General features: G+C 34.2%; 1 protein-coding gene across 1 annotated transcript in view; it reads left to right on the top strand.

Moving 5' to 3' along the window:
• The window catches only part of IL1RAPL1 (interleukin 1 receptor accessory protein like 1), a 606,065-nt gene that overhangs the window by 60,288 nt on the left and 528,890 nt on the right, over positions 1-16,887 (top strand). The gene's annotated exons all lie outside the window — the stretch shown is intronic.

Here is a 16,887-nt window from a genome sequence, read left to right as displayed (position 1 = left end):
AACCTGATTAGAGACAGAACACCTTAAGCTGCAGTAAAAATTATAGAAGGAAAAATAGTAAAAAAACTGTTTTGAGGCATCTCACCTCACTAGAGACAGCGTTTCTGTGGTTCATTTATCACTAGAAGGTGATAGTTCTTTATCAAATGTTGGCTTCTGTTGGAGGAGAAGCAGAGCACAAAGAGAAAATGTGCTCAGATTCCAATTTCTTTTACGGATCACTACAAGGTCTCAATTATGAAGCCAAATCATGCACTCTCTCTGACAAATGCATCAAGGCTTGACATCTCTTCTGGTCAGGTTTCATTTGTGTGTGATGGAATTTCTGCAGTTATTCAGGCAAACTGAAAGCATCACTGTTGATTAGTGATTTTTAAGCAGAAGGCTTTCATACTGAAACTGTGTATGTGAATTTAAGTGAGGCTTTTGTCACCTGTGAAAGATATTCTGGCTTATAAAAATTGAATGTATCATGGAAATTAGTTTATATCTGATGAGAAACAAAATACAAAGATAAAGAAAACTAAAACCCACGTAGATTTGTTGTAATTATCCTGTATACAAATAATTATTTGTCACTTTATCTGTGATAAGTTCTCCCTTCATAAGTCAATACTTCATTCCTAAAGGAAGCTAGGCAAACATCTTTTTATTCAATACCTCCATTTGTCTTTAACACAGAATTCCTTTCAAAAAAAGAGAGTGATATCTAAATTTAAGGAGTTCTGGCTTAATTTTCCTTGAGGGAGAATTATGTATGGAATTTGATAGATTTCTTTGCAGAAATGACAAGAGACAGTGATCCAAATAAACAGTTCATACAATATAGTCTGTCTTTTTTGTTCTTTGTTTGTCACAATACAACGGAAATTATGTAATTTAGAGTTCTACTGAAAATGTGAAACGCCTGTACATGTTAAATAGATTGTCTTCCCATAAAAATATATTGTGACCCAACGGCATTTATCTTCATCAAAGGTAACATAATTTGGATTCTGTATTTACTTTTCATATGACATACAGGGTTCTAATAAATCTAAAAGAGGAATACCATCAATTTATTTATAATTTTTTTATTGGTTCATGTCTTGCCTATTACTACTATTAATGTGGTCTGGTTTCAATATTTAGTGCTAAGCCAGTAGTGTTTTAATTTGATATTATTTTTCATTTTACAGAACCTTTGGCATCTGTCCTGTCCAAGTCCTTTTTCTTTGCACATCTCAGCAGCTTGGCTTTAGATCTTATGTACCATGCAGGAGAAAGTTTTCCTGTGTCTAGGTGACCACTTATGGAATAAAAGCCACAAAAAAACAGACCACAAAAAAATAAAACACAAACCATTTTAATAAGATTCACCTGTAAAGATAGGTGATCAGCTGTGACTCAAAATCCTGAGCTCTTGCAAGAAGCATCCCATGACTTTTTAAAATATGTTCCTGGGGGGTGAAAGTACTGTTCTGTGATGTCTGGGACATGAGGTGTGAGTATTCAGAACATCTTATTTTATCATTTTTCATGCCTTGGCAGAGAATAGAGTGCCAGGTGTGAGAAGTCTGATGCTTTTGCCACTAACAGAAACCCTAAATAATCAGTATGTCTAAGGAAACCAAAACTATTTAATCTGATTGTTCAATTCTGTGTTTCATCCGTTCAGCAACTGATGAATTGCTTACAAGACTTCTGAATGGCAGTGCACAGCTAAGTGGAAATTTAGTGTTAAAATTATGCAACTCAAATTTTAGACATTTAAGTTCATTGGTTATTAACAACTTCAGGCACACAAGATACATTCAATCTAAATTCTGTTAATTACACATGGTGTTCCTGAGTACAAATATGTCCTTCTGAGACACAGGCAAGTTGCTTGCTTGGCATAGTCTTTATTTAACCCTGCATATTTCCATGAATTCCAAGGGGAAAAAAAAAAAAAATCCTCAAAGATTCAGATGTCCAGTCAATCAAAACTGCTCACAGAAGATTGGAGTAAAATAAATGTTCCTGGAGGCTGTTGGATAAGGCTCTGCTCCCAGACTATTGTAGTAGCTTTCCTGCTCAGTGGAGGTGTCTTTATCTTTGGAAACCTCCCAGGAAAGCAGATCCATAACCTCACCGTTGTAAAAATTCACTTCTACTGTTTTGAATGTGAGAATTTTCTGGTTGTTGCTCTATTCCTTCCCCTACCCCCAAGAACTAATCTCAATAAGTGTTCAAGTCTCTGAGGTACATTATGGTTTGTCTGCTCTATTGGTTGTTGCATGGACATGCAGAACGGATCTGTCCTTTTGTGAGATTAGTGCCACTTCTTACCAGCCTTAATCATGCATAGTATTTATATATTTTTGTGTCCTAATGATTACTGTCATAAAGAGACAACTTATCCTTCTAAATGCTGTCACTCAGGTTATACTATTAGACTCTTCAGAGAGACTAATTAACCTGAGCAATCTGGCATGAAATTCTGGTTGACTCTGTTTTTAAAAACCTTTAATCAGTGAATCACCAAAACAGCTGGTAGAGGGCAGTTTTATCCTCATTTATTTTGCAACCTGATTTCTGTCTCACTGACTGTGTGATGTTGAAAGAGTTAGTTAAAACAAGTATGACACTGACATTTATATAATTCTGAAGAGCTGATAATTATGTATTAAAAAAACCCCAAGCCAACAAACAAAACCTCTATTCTGCTGGCATTTAATAATTCTTTTTTTTTTAATAACAAAGTTTTAAAAAATATGTTGAAATACTGGGACAAATTTCAAGACTGGAAAGTCTCCAAAACTTCATGTCAGAGATCTGGCAGCACTTTTCTATGGTACTAAAAAAATATCCTATAAAATAAGAGGTATAGTAATCCTTACTCCTTCATTTTCATTAACTTTTTTTTCTTAAACAAATTTTATTTTTAGTTGTCTATCTGATTGTTTTGGTGTGCTTTAAACAGCAACAATGACAAAAAGGGGTTTTTGTGACAAAAGGGTACTTTTTCCATTATACTGGATATGATGATTGTTGTGAGAAGGGATCTTTGGCATTCATTACATCCTCAGAGGAAAGGGCAGAGGGTGTACTGCATTTTAGTATTTCAAAACTGACCAACTGATAGCTCTATATGTATATTTTGCAGAGTTACAGATTTTTTAGGCAGAAGCTGAATAGTCAGGGATGGATTTTTGAGTGCTGCAGTTTGTTTAGTTATTTTAGGATATTATTCCAGAATTTAATCAATTAAACCTTCCTGATGGTAAGTTTTGGGATGATCTACACAGCCTCTATGGCATCATTTTTTAATGAATAATCAGGCAATGATTTGCTAATGTTATATGTCTACATCACAAATCTTTAATGAATTGTCTGGTGGAACCTAATTTTAACAGTAAACCAATGTAGATTAGAACAAAGTTTTTTTGAAAATAGGTATGGCATCTGCAGTAATATAAAACAAATTTATTTCAGCTACTGTTATTGCACTGAATAGCAAGTGAAACTATGAAAATGAATTCTTAAAATCATAATTCTTTCTAATACACACTGACATTAATGTAAATATCTGTGATGTAGGAGGAAAAATCATGAATGCTGAAAGTCTCACCATGGCTGGAAGTGGGAGCTAGAAAACCAGATTAGCTGTCAGGCAAACATTTTTATACTGTGATTGTTTAACCTTTGGAAGAATGGTTGTGGTGGGTTCTTTTTTATAACAAAGATGGCTGTGTGGGTTTCAGGTAGCCAAGGTCAACCCACCACAAGGAGTTTTTTCCTCCTAAAAATATTTTCCAGTTTGAATAAAAATAAATTTAAAACTCTCTTATAACTAGTTTTATGCATATGTTTTGATGTTAATGGACCTTTTTTGTTTCAGGATATTTGAATTGTTGATAAACACCAAGCAAAAGTACACTGACAGATTCAGGTTCTTCTTGAAGCTAAAGACAGTACCACACATTATTACAAAACTACATTTTTGCATATCTTCTCATTGAATATTTTTTAACAATATGTCAGTTTTTTAAAGATAGAATGAATATGGCATTGCTTTGTCTACTATGCCCGAGATGCATAAAAGAGTTTCAGCTGACCTGACAAAACACTTACTGTGTTTCTGAATTTTTAGTGTGAATATTTCTAATTGTCAAAGAGCATTTTTTATTTCTCAATTCAGTCTGTTTATCTTTTGAAAAAGTATACTTATATTTAAGATACATAATAAATGCTACACTGATAGACTCAGTGCTTTTTCAAAGCTCTGTGATTATATTACAGACCTTTGGAAATTAAAGCTTTGATTAGAAATATTAGGCTTAAAATAAATCTGCCTTTTTCTATTTATTCTATTGGATTTTTTATCTGGATTCATTTGATCTATTTCACCTTTTTTCATCTTAATCCCTACATTCCTCTGTATTTCCAAATGCAAGAAACTAAATGCATTTTTAGACTTGGGTTAAGAATTTATCCTCTTCCCTGCCATTCCCTCCTTTCTCTCTACCTCAGACAGATTAGAGGTCTGACTTCTTTTTCTTTCGTTTTCTTTTCAAATCATTTGACTTCAGGAATTCAGGGTCTGAGATTCAGATAAAACCCCAATGGTTCAAGTTTTTGGTATTTTCCATTTTAGCTTTGCTGTAGTTGTTGCAAAGAACACTGGCAAAAAGTTGCAGTGCTGAATATAGGACATGCAATCAATTTCTGTAAAACGACTAGATATTTTGGGGGAAAAAGTATGAGTAACTGTGGCTCAAATCTAGCCCTAAATTTGGGGAACATCTGCAAGCCTGAAACACAGACTTTCTTCTCTCCCAACCTTATTTATGATTATTTGCTTGATGATTGTGCCAATGGATATGTAATCACAAACTATGTACCTTCTCTCTGAGTACAGAATTTAAGTGTCTGAGGAATAGAAGCTTATCTATATAATATATAAACAGCCATTTTTCTATTAAGCCAAAAGAATTTTACGAAGTACTAATCCCAAAGGTGTCTTTCATGCCTGCAGGCAACTGTTTGTGGTTTTTATTTGATGGTTCTAAATAGAAGTCTATCCATTCAGTGCTCCTGATTATTTCTTTGTCTTTGGGCAAGGACAAAGTAAAATTATTCACTCTTATCATTCCTTTATGATAGGAAATATGAATTAATAAAAAATTGAAGTATATTCAAATTTTTCACGAGTTATAACTGGCATACATTTAAAATATACCTCTGAGATTTTTGTATGAGTGTAAAAAACTTTCTGTTGGACATATTTTGCACATTAAGTCCTGCAGTTGTTCTGAACAGCAAAAAAGTCTCTTTAAAATAAGACTATAATGGCATACCAGCAGTGTATGTTAATTGAGAGTCTTTCTATCTTAGTCACTCTTTAGCACGTACTTGACAGACAATTTTTTTCTGTATGAGCACTGTTTATAGATATTAAACATTCACAGTTTTCTTTTTGTCCCCTGACATTTTAAGTTTATTGATTGGATTAGCATTTCTAAAGATGCAGTGGCACTTCCTCAGATATCTAAGAAAATAAATCCCTATATCACTGTATGTTCCCACGTAAAACCTAAAATTTAGATGGAGAAAACCAATAAGTAATATCTTTGGTTGCACAGCGCTGTATATAACCTCAGTTTATTTTTTATTGTGAAGTGGCAATATGGCTTATGAAGCACAGCTTGAGCATGGGAGTGTGACTGTCCTTGTCTGATGTGCCAGCAGTCTGCTGCATCTCTCAGGAAAAACCACCAGACTGGTGGTATCTGTTACTATTTGTAGGATTAACACCCCATGTTAATTCCAGCTGTTGCTCATGCAATTGTGTTCCTGGTAGCCAAATGAATGCTTTCTGTGCCCAGCTAGGGCAATTGTGTATCAACTTGCATTTAAAAAGGCCTTGAATTATTCAGAAACACTCTCTGTGCATCAGAAGCCCCTTTCCTATGTATTTATAAGAGTAGAATAGTGTGAATACCTGATACATTGTGGTTTGTATGTAGATCATATTCTATTCTACATACATATTGCTTACTGTGATTTAATTCTTCATGTTAAAAGTGCTCCTGCTTTTCATTTGCTCATGCAGGACATTTTCTGGCTTTTCCTGCCTAGGAGCATAGTGTGTGCCGTGAGACATAAGGAGGATTCTAGTGAAAACACTCTTCATTCTTTCCATTTTGCATCAGTCTGGAGGACTGATCTCATCTGGATGGCAAAGACTCCTGGTATCATCAGCACTGCTGAGCCTTTCTGAGTGCCAGAGGCAGTCTGAGTGACTCAGAGTTGAGACAGTAGGCCTTTTGAGAGCTGCCTTTGGGGCAGAGCCACATGGAATCTCACAATCCCTGTGCTATCAAACACAACAATAAAGCTTCACAATGCCTGTGTGTGAAAATACCAAACTCTGAGGGGTTGCTTTCTCATGCTGATAAGAGCTGTGAATGGTGCAAAAGTTCAAACTCACATAGTTGGATTTATTTTCCTCATGACTGAAATCATAATAACAGATTTCAAATCTCTGATTCAGTTCCCAAACCTGGCTGTTTCAATGATTTCTTCCAGATCTCCCTGTCTTTATCACAGTTGCCTCCAGCAATAGAGGCGCACCTGCCAACATGAGTCAGAAAAAGTTAGTGGTCCAATGCTAATAAGATGTACTCTATTAATCACCATCTTGCTGACAAGCTTGTGTGTGATATATGTGTGTGGGCTGCTAGCAGATTAGCACCTTGTGTAAGTATATACATAACACACCAGCCTGGGATCTCATTAATATCCATAAAATTTCTGTTACAGTAAGGGGTCTCTTCAGTACAGCTTATTATACCAGACACAGATGTCCTAAACAAAAAACAAGCTAATGAACAAAAAATGCTCTGTTCATCCTTGTATTCTCTTGGTGTCAAGAGATTCTATGTTTTTTACAAACTCTTTTTTGTTTGCTTTTGAAAGCCTTTTTGCAGAACAATTGTTAGTCCTCTAAACAGATAATTCAAAATTTCATGTGGTGTTTGGGCTTTTTTGTGAATTGAAATGTTTAATTCTATGTGTTCTGCAAAGTCTTTGGGGCAGGGAATACCTTTTCCTTATCTTCCTCCATAACATTATAATTCACCTGAATAATAAAAAAACAAAAAAGCAAAAATTGAGACGTTTCTCTTCCACAGTTTTCCTGAGTGATCTGATAATGTCCTTAGGTCCTGCAGTTTTGGGGTTTTTTTATTCAGCCTTTCCTTTCTTCCTTGCCAATAGGCCTTTTGGCTTTACCTCTTCTCTAATGACAGACATTTTTTATTTCCCTGGCTATTATCCTTTCCTGAAATTAAACTCTTAATCATTTTGTAGAAGGGAAAATACCAAAAAGAAAATTCCAGAGACATAGGACTGGGCTGAGTAGCTGCTGAAATCAACTGAGTGCAGAACTCCTACCCTGGTATATCACCAGCAGGCCAAACAAATTGCCTTAATCTGGAAAACGAAAGATGAAATTTCCAAAACTGGAATACCACAGTGCTGCAATGCTGCTGTGTGGCAAAGCACCCCAACATGAAGAAGAAGGTCATCAATGTTCATGCAAGCTCCTCTGTGACAGGATGCTGTTTTTCTGGTGGTGTTGAATATTAGTTTAATTATCTTATTATGATATGGTTTACTTCAGTTTCTTGAAATTCCTGTATTTAACCTGTGATTTTAATTTTTTTTTAATGAAATCCCAGGGTTCTCCTCACAATGTAGCTGGGGAAAACAATGAGGCAGAATCAGCTGCTTTTTAAATTTTATGATATTTAATGTCAAAAATTTCACTTGGTTTTAAGATATTTCTTTTTGTCCAATTTTGGACTACAAAGCTACAGAATGGAACCATTTTATTCCATATTTTAAAGGAAAAACAAAACAAAAAATGAAATGTTGGAAGCTGGGAAGTTTATTTTCACTGTAAAGATAAAATTAAATAAAATAATTAAAAAATAAAATAAATTTTGTTTTTAAATAAAATGAATGTCCTTTTAAAAAGGAATATGATGCATTTTCTCTCATTTGTCTATACCTTTTCCATTTCAGTTGTATATGGCATAGGCTCATATTCTTTCTGAATGGATGAATATCAGAATATCAGTGGTTTTGGTTTTGTATTGTTATTCCATATTTTCATTAAATTTAACATTACTGCAATCTCATTTCTCTAATATGGTCCATCCTCCCTCAACTTTACTGTGAAAAACTTATTCTTCATAGGAGTTCTGATTACTCTTTGGCCTATGTTTTCAACATATTCAATGTCCATTGTCCAGTACAAAAAGTACTGCTGAAATTTAAAACTGTTCTGAAGAGAAATAAATTCTAATTTATAAGAAAATGTTTGACTTTTAGATTTACCTTAGAAAGCTTAGGGGTTTATTTGCTATAATAATAAATTTTCTTGAATATTAATTTTCAATTTAATTATGGGTCCTTTTTAGGATAAGTCGGTCTCCAAAACAATGGTAAAACAGGAACCCATGTAACTGCAGGCATTGTATTCTGAAGAAGGAATTGTCCTTAAGTCTGGTAATACAATTCATTTTATTCAGGGAATGGGTAGATATATATTATAGTGTATATAGAATCATAGAATCTTTTGCATTTGAAGGGACCCTAATGACCATCTGGTTCCACCCCCTGCCATGGGCAGGGACACCTTCCACTAGGCCAGGTCTCTCAAAGCCCCATCCAACCTGGCCTTGAACACTTTGGGGGATGGAAGATCCAGAACTTCTCTGGGCGACTTCAAAATTGTAAAATTTTTTCTCCTTTTTTACATGTAAAGATTTGCACCTTGTCATAAGAAACCTTGGAATTTAGAAGCTATCATGGGAGAGTAAAGCAATACTAAGAAAAAAAAACCTGTATGTGTTATATGTAATATATGACATTCATTTTTGTGTAAATGCATATGTGTTATATATGTGTTTGTGGTTTTACATTTATGTAAATATCTCATGTAATGCTCTAGGAAAGAGGATCCCATCATGGTAAGTGAAACATCAAAATTGAAAAAAGAAAACATCAGGTTTCTTGACCACATCATTTTTCTTTCCCATTTAGATTTTTGTGTAAGCTACATAAGGTTTATCACTTTCTACACTGTTCTTGATAGCTGTCAGCTTAGCTTCTCTGTGGACATTTACTGTCTTAATCCTGACATGCAGGCTGGTGTGGTTGCCATCATGAAAGGATGCATTTGCTTGTCTTCGTAACTCCCTTGCTTGTATTTTCCTTAAAGTGGGGTGTAGCTCTCTTTAGTACTCATGGGGCTGCTCCATAGTCAAGAATTCTTCTTAAAGTTACTGTTTGAATATATAAATTATGTCAACAAAAGAGCAAAAGTAATCAGAGACTTGAGTCATTGCATTCTGAAAGGCACACCTTATTTAATATAAGGTATTTTAACTCTAAATCGTCATTTATTAGTCTACTTTCTTTGCTTATGAAATATATTAGTATGGCACCTGGCTGTGCAGAGCCAGGAGGGCACTCCTCTGGCTGTGCTCTGAGCAGGAGCTTCAGAAGATAAAGTTCCTTCCTTTTTCCTGCCTACTTTTTCTATTGAAATTACTTTCCTTTTTTTACCTTGTAGGCTTCTTTTCAAAAAAAAGTATCCCCACAGTTTCTTCCTAGCTCCTGTGGAAGCAATTCAGTGAAGGAAAATACCTCAAAGAGAGCAGAATTTTTCCCAATCTCACATGCCCAATGCTGTTAAGTGAATCTATTCTATAACTAGAAGTACAAAAGTTTTCTAATTGTTTTAGGGGTGTCTTTGAAAACTACCTCTGGCATTTACTTTCTGTCATTTAACTACAACTCTCCTGGAGCAGAGGAAATAGTTTAATAACCTGCAAAGCATTAAGGGCCTCTCTGTGTGAAGAGTGCTAACTACTGTATCAAAGATATTGCTTGTCTTGCTTGAACTGCAGTTGTGTGTCAGAGCATAGTTATTAAGAAAAAGAAAATAAAATTATTTTCTTTCTGATTTTAAATACTGTATAAATCCAGTTGGTCATTTCAGATGGTTCCTGAAAAAAGCAGGACAGACAGAAAAACTGATGATTAAGGGCTCTGCTTTGTGTTCAATCAAGTAAAAGATACATTAATTAAATGATTAGTTGACCATGCCTTTCCCACTTCCATAATCTCTGAATGGAGGTGATTATAAATCAGGATTTTTTTTATACAATTAAAATTGCTTTAAATTTTGATTAAAAAACCCACAAAACCTCTCTGTTTGCATGCAACATTGTGTTTGGTTTCTGTTATTCTATAAAGTGAACAGCATTTCTCCTTCCTCTGGTTGTCTTAAAGGAAAGTATGTATGCATATACAGTATACAGTACTTATATATATATAGGTATTTGTTTGCTTGTTTTCTGCTAGTCTCATTATAATTCTGCATTGTTTCATGTAATAACACTATCAGAGCTTGCATATGTAGACAGTTCTTACTGACTGGTTCTTTCAAGATCCAAAGCAAAGGTGTGTTTTTATGCATTCATACTTTTATCCTTCATTTCCTGGTTTTAGCAGACATTTTCCTGACTTGGATGCTCTTAATTTTTAACAAGTACTATCTCACCAGTCTTTCACTTTGTGTTTACAACAATCATTTTCATCACATTTTTAAACATGCAAAATTTCAATTTACTTTTTGTTCATAGACCTTGAAAAGAATAATGAAGTAATTAAGGGAACATATGGAGAGAGATTATTTTTTTCTATACTGTGCTGTAATTCTGACACATTTTCTTCCATCTGAATAATCTAATAGTACAGAAGAAATCTTAACAATGTTTTGCATCAAATGAAGAAGAATGCATCACAGTTCTGCATTCTGTAGCACCAATGTCACTGAAATATCGCAGTGCTTTAAAAAAGTTATTTTCTTTCTACATATGGAAGAAAGATGAGCTTTATTTTAAGGGACTGAGACCTTACCAGTGCTAGAGTCATTTATTGACACAGAGTAAAATTCTACTTAATAAGTATTTATGTATCTTTTAGAGGATACCTGTGAGAGTAAGAAATAACATTAATCCTCTTGTTATTTCAGCACAGAAAGACAGAAAAAATGACAAAATGCAATTCAGACTTGGGTTTCTGCTAGTGGATCTATTTTTGTGTTAATCTAATACACAAAGCTCTGTGTGTGTGGTAAGCATATCACATCTTCCTTTACATCAAGATCTCTTATGATTCTTTAAGCAATCTTTTTTTGGTGGAATAGACTTTGGAGCTGAATCAGAGTTCAGGATAAAAGAAATATCTTGAATATATTTTATAGTTGGTAAAGAACCATGACATAGCAATTTATTTGACTTATTTGTATATGAAACTGCTGCGACTCAAATTCACTTAAACTACAACTTCTGTTCTGTTTAGGTGTCAGAGTGTCTTGGAATATGTGGTTTCATTGTTCTTCCTGAGAATTTCTGAGTATCAAAGGAAGTACCTGGAATAAAACACTTTTGGCATTATATAATTAAAACTTCAGATAACTCAGGGATTTTTCTTTTTTTATAAGCCTATGAGTGTCTGTTTAACCTCCTTTCCTAACTGGAAAACATGAATAACACTGCAGATCCCTGTTATCAATACTGTTTAGAAGGTATAGAAAGTAATTAATCTTACAGATTTGTTTCTGTTAGAAATTGGCAGGAAATAGAAACCACTGTAAATTTAAATTTAAGACTTGCTACAGCTTTTAGAAACAAATTTACCATCATGTAGCACCTTTTAGGTGACTAATAGGTGTTTCTTTTTTAATATCCCTTTTATGGAAGTTATGTAATAAATTCTACTTCATAACTCAAGATGACTGAAAGACTAATTTTAGCTCTGAAGTGTTTTTACATCTAAATTGATCAATAAATTAGATGGATTAATTAATTTCCTCTGTCAGGGCCAAGGACTATCGGTGTATGTAACCTTGCTGATGTATAATTTATTAATTTTTCAAGCAATACCTTTTTTTAACTCTCTGTATATTCCCTTCCATTTTTAAGTCTTTGAAAAGGTCTGCCTATTTCAAAGAATAAAATTTCATTCTGACCAGCACTAACCTGCAAAAGGTGAAAAAAAATCAGGATAAATGTAATTTATTTCTGACAGCTCATAAATTAGGAATAAGTTTCCTGACAAATGAGCATGATTACATTTTTTCCATATAGCCAAAGTTTTATCCGATCAGAATGAAATGATGTAGGTGAAAACAGTGCAATTACTGACACATGAACAAATATATATAAATTCCCATTCACTGAAAGAGAAATCTGCCCATTGATAATTTAGAGGAATGGAAAAAAGAAAATCACTGTTGCAAGGTCAAATATTTTATTTAATAGTAAGCACTGAATTGTTTGCATTGTTACACAGATTGTGAAAAATCCCTTTTCTGAAAAGGGAAACATTGCATCCTTAGTAGCTTAAAGTGTATTTTCCTGTCAATTAAAGTTTAAATTTAAGAGTTTGTTTGGGTTATTTCATTTAGGTAAAGTTGATATGCACACTCAGATTAACAGAGAGTTTTAAATTACAAATTAGAAAGATAATGGAGGAGTAATGCCTTGCTCCTCAGAATAGTACAGAATCAAATCCTAAACAAATAAATACAAATTTTTACGGCACATCAACAAGTTTCCTGGAATAATCAATGACTACGATGATGTAGAAAGTCTCAACTGCAATCTACATAATTTTCTGTGTTTATCATTATGATATATTTGTTCATTTTAGAGGTGAGTGTTGCTTGAAATAATCTTTTCCAAGTCACAGATTGCAGAACTGATGTATCTGTTCCATTCCCTACTGTATGGAAAAGCTTACAGCAATACATTATACCAGAATGCTTTGTCTCCAGTGCTTTCAGTACTACTTGCTGTGTCATTTCTTGACGTATTCATTAATTAGGGAAGTATAATGCAAATTGCTGAATTTCAGACTCAGACCAAAGTAAATGAATGTACCTTTAAAAGGAGAAAAGATGCTATTATTAGAACACTTCTAACTTAGTTTATTTAAATTATTTGCATAGCTGTAATTAAGCTATATTGCACTTCATTTCTCCACTAAAATTAAGTAGAATAAAATTATCACTTTTTAAAAACATCAAATTAAATTTCATTTATGAGAATTTAATCACCATGTTTCATATTAGATATAATTAGCTAATGATCTATAAATCTGTATGAAACATACCTTAACAATATAACACTTTACATAATAAAATAACTAATGTAAGCCCAAGAAGTAATTAAAAAGGTGTCATCTGTGCCATATTTCACTGTCCATGAGAGAAGACAATTGAAGCTCTGATAAAATATACAATATTAACTTTGACTTGGCCTACCCAAAGCCCTCTACCATTATTTATGCCTTTATTTGGTACTTTCTATTTAAATTATATTAATGGTTTTGTATTTCTTTGCATTTGTGTTTTTATAATTTGTGGCAGGTGATGAGATAGCATATGTAGTGGGTTACTCCATTAAACTGCTGCACAAACTGTGCTGGTGATGTTGGCTTTACTTTTCTTTGTTTGTTCTTTACATTAAGAATTTTCACCAGAGAATTTATTTTATTAAAATAAAAAATTTCTAAGAGGGAATTTTGTGATTTCTGGGATGAATTTTCTCAGATTCTCTGGGTAAAATTTCTGCTCAAAATCAATGAGAAGAAGTTCTAGTTAGTTCATTGAATCAGTGCTACCATAGCATTTCAACTTTGATGACACTCTGAGCTAAACTACCCTGCAATTCCACTGAAGTCCTGTCATATTTCCTCTTGGTTTTTCCAGTCATCAAAGAAAACAAAACCATGCAAACCCTAAGAAACCAAATGCCCACACTTTTTTACTAATTCATTTTGAAATAATAAATATCGATGAAAAAAAAAATATTGTTGAAATGTATTTTTTAGCTTGCCCCCTCATGTTCTTGTCTTAGTTTATTGAATGTTGTGATATCTATAACTCAGATTAGTTAAAAGCTGTCTGGACATGGTCCTGGACAATCAGCTCTATGTGGCCCTGCTTGAGGCCCTGCATGATAATATGACCTCCTGAGACACGTGACCTCAGACATTCTGTGGTTCTCTAATTGCTTTGGTACCACCTTGTTATTAATATCTCGTGCACTATCAGAATTTCAATGTGAGATAAGCATGTTCTGTCAGCTTTCTCTGATTGGATGCTGTGAAGTACCATATTAAAACTGAGAATCTTGTTTGCTTTTCATAAAATGCACCTGTCCTTCAATCTGTCCCATCAAAAGACAGAAGAGCCCTTTAGTAAATATATTGCTATTCAGGGCAGAGTTTGCACTGGTATTCATTTTTAACCCCATCTTAACCTTCTTTTATTCATTGATTTTTCTGTCTTTGGAGGCTGAAATTGAATCTTTCCTTTGCACATGTTTTAGTATTTTTTAAAGTTATATACTGCATTGCTTACTTAATAAAGATTTAGAGAATAAAATTCATTAATTTATCCAGACATGTTAGACAGTTTTTAAAATGTGTATTGTTATATCACTCATGTCAAGCCTTGCTTAGAAAGTCTTAGTAATCAAAATCATCAACATTAGTCTTAAAGAAGGAGAGCAATGATTTTCTGGTACTATAAATGTCAGGTAAAAATCCCTGTCATATTTTAAATAATTCAAAATTATTTCTCAATTAAAAATTCTTACGATTGCTTCTAAATACTGACTGGTATTACACAAAGTTACGTTTAGGCAGAAAAGAATAATTAAATTGCTTTTTAAATTTTTGTCTCAGAATAAAGCATGGTGTTTCTCCATAATTGCATTGAAAGCAAAATATTTTTAAATTCATGTAGTAGTTTCCCTCATTATAAATATTTTCTCTGTAACTCCCACATCATAGGAAGTGCAGCTATATAAAACTGAAAATGTTCTGCTAAAATTTCACCACTTCATAATAATTGAATTGGATGTCAAAATGTTCTTTGGGTTTCCATTTATTTCATGCTGCATTCCTAACCTAACAAATTTGAATGTTATGGTTATATAAAGGTTGTATTTGGATTCTCAGGCACAAAATGTTATATTTGATTTCTCTAAGACCCTCATCACCATCCTCAGAAATCTTTCATCACAGAGCAAAGGCATGGGAAGCAATTCATTACAGATCGTTGCTAAAGTGGGTGCACAATGATCAGCACATGAAAAAGCTGTCCTTTAAGGGATATTGAAGCCAAAGTTTATAAGCATTGTCTTGGGAAGTCTTTGAGCCACCAGTGGCTATAAGGGCTAACTGGAGATGTGCTGGGATATAACTGTTCCTACAGAGGGATACTCCACCAGCTCAGCCTTGCTGTCAAGGCCTTACCCCTGGGGGGAGAAGCCCAGCACTCAACCCCCTTCTCATGTTGTGCCTGGTTGTTGGGACTCTTGATTTCTAGCAGCTGAGAATCTTCATTCTGTCTTGTCCTCAATACATGGTTGTAATCAGCAATCACTAAGTTGAGAGTGTGATGGTAATCATTTACTTGCATCATGGATTTGCAACATGAGGTCAGACGTTTTTCTCCTGAAAACATTTGAAGGGTGCAGTTGTGTGCATTGATTAGGGTAAAAATAGCCTATGTACTGTAAAATGTTTGAGAAAATCCATGAAAGGAAGCATTTCTCTGGTCTGGAATACATATTTCACCTTCTAAAAATTAAAATGGGGGGAAATACAGACACCATCATCACTAATGAGGAAAAATTATTTTATATAGCTTTTTATTCACATTTTAAGAAAATAAAATTAGAAATAATTAGTTCCCAGTAAAGTTTAACCAGATGAAGACATATATTCATAATTATATGTGTGTGGAAAACCAGCATAAGATGTTGGCAAAGTGAACAGCTTTGGTCCTTTCATTTTGCAGTTTACTTTTGTGGATGTACTTTTGCCCTTTCATGTGCCTTCTGAGCCCTGAACTTCTAATTAGTCATGGGAGATGGAGGACAGGATGTGAGGCGTGGTGCTGGATTTTTCCAAGCCAGAGGAGGACCTGGGGGTTTTGGTGTGAGGTGTTTGGTTTCCAGCATGAAGAAGCATATGAGATGAAAGGTGTGAGAATACACCATAGTAGGTGTGGTAGGACATTGGGCTCTGCTGGAGAAGTCAGAAGGTGGAAGGATATTTGGCAGTATCAAATTTTCTGCATAGCAATGTGTGTACAGTTGTCAGGCGTTCAGTGAAAGTAGTTTCCAGAACATCCAGAATTATCACCTGTATTGTCTGCAGTTCAATGTTCCACATATTTCAGAGACGTCTGTTATTTGTTGATTTTTAGCTGTGCAGTTAAAGTTACTGTGCAGGTGCTCCAAACCAGCAACATGACTGGGCATGGGATTTCACTTATTCAAAAAATAATTTCACGAAAATTCTGAAAATTAAGAGATGACCAAATTTTTGAAAACCAGATACATTAGACTTATTCAAATAGGTGTTTTTGTTGCAGATATCATAACACCCCAGCTGCTCATAAGATAAGGCGTATCTCTTGACATGGTCGTAAGGAGGATATAATTTCCAACTTTAGCAACTGGTAGCTGCTGGTAAACACCTTCCTTTTGAAACTGGAATGTTTCAAGTTCTAGCTTGATTCTTGTAATTTCAGCAAAATAGTCTTCAACTCTGCCTAAGCCAAGACTTTCCAAAAATATAAATCTCTTCCTTCTTCTCATTTCCCTGTTCTGGAAGTTTCAACAGAGATTAGTCAGAACTACAAATGACAGGCAGGAAGTAATAAGAAAATAATTGCACTGTCTAGCCAAAACAGTCTCTCAAAGAGGCAGTGTACCAGAGTCAGGTGGAGAAGGACACTTGTCTTTTTAGTATTCGTAGTTTGTG

This window comes from Aphelocoma coerulescens, chromosome 1 (genome assembly GCF_041296385.1).
Source record: "Aphelocoma coerulescens isolate FSJ_1873_10779 chromosome 1, UR_Acoe_1.0, whole genome shotgun sequence".
NCBI lineage: Eukaryota > Metazoa > Chordata > Aves > Passeriformes > Corvidae > Aphelocoma > Aphelocoma coerulescens.
The sequence above is the reverse complement of the archived record's forward strand: the minus strand, read 5'-3'. Positions and strand labels throughout refer to the sequence as shown.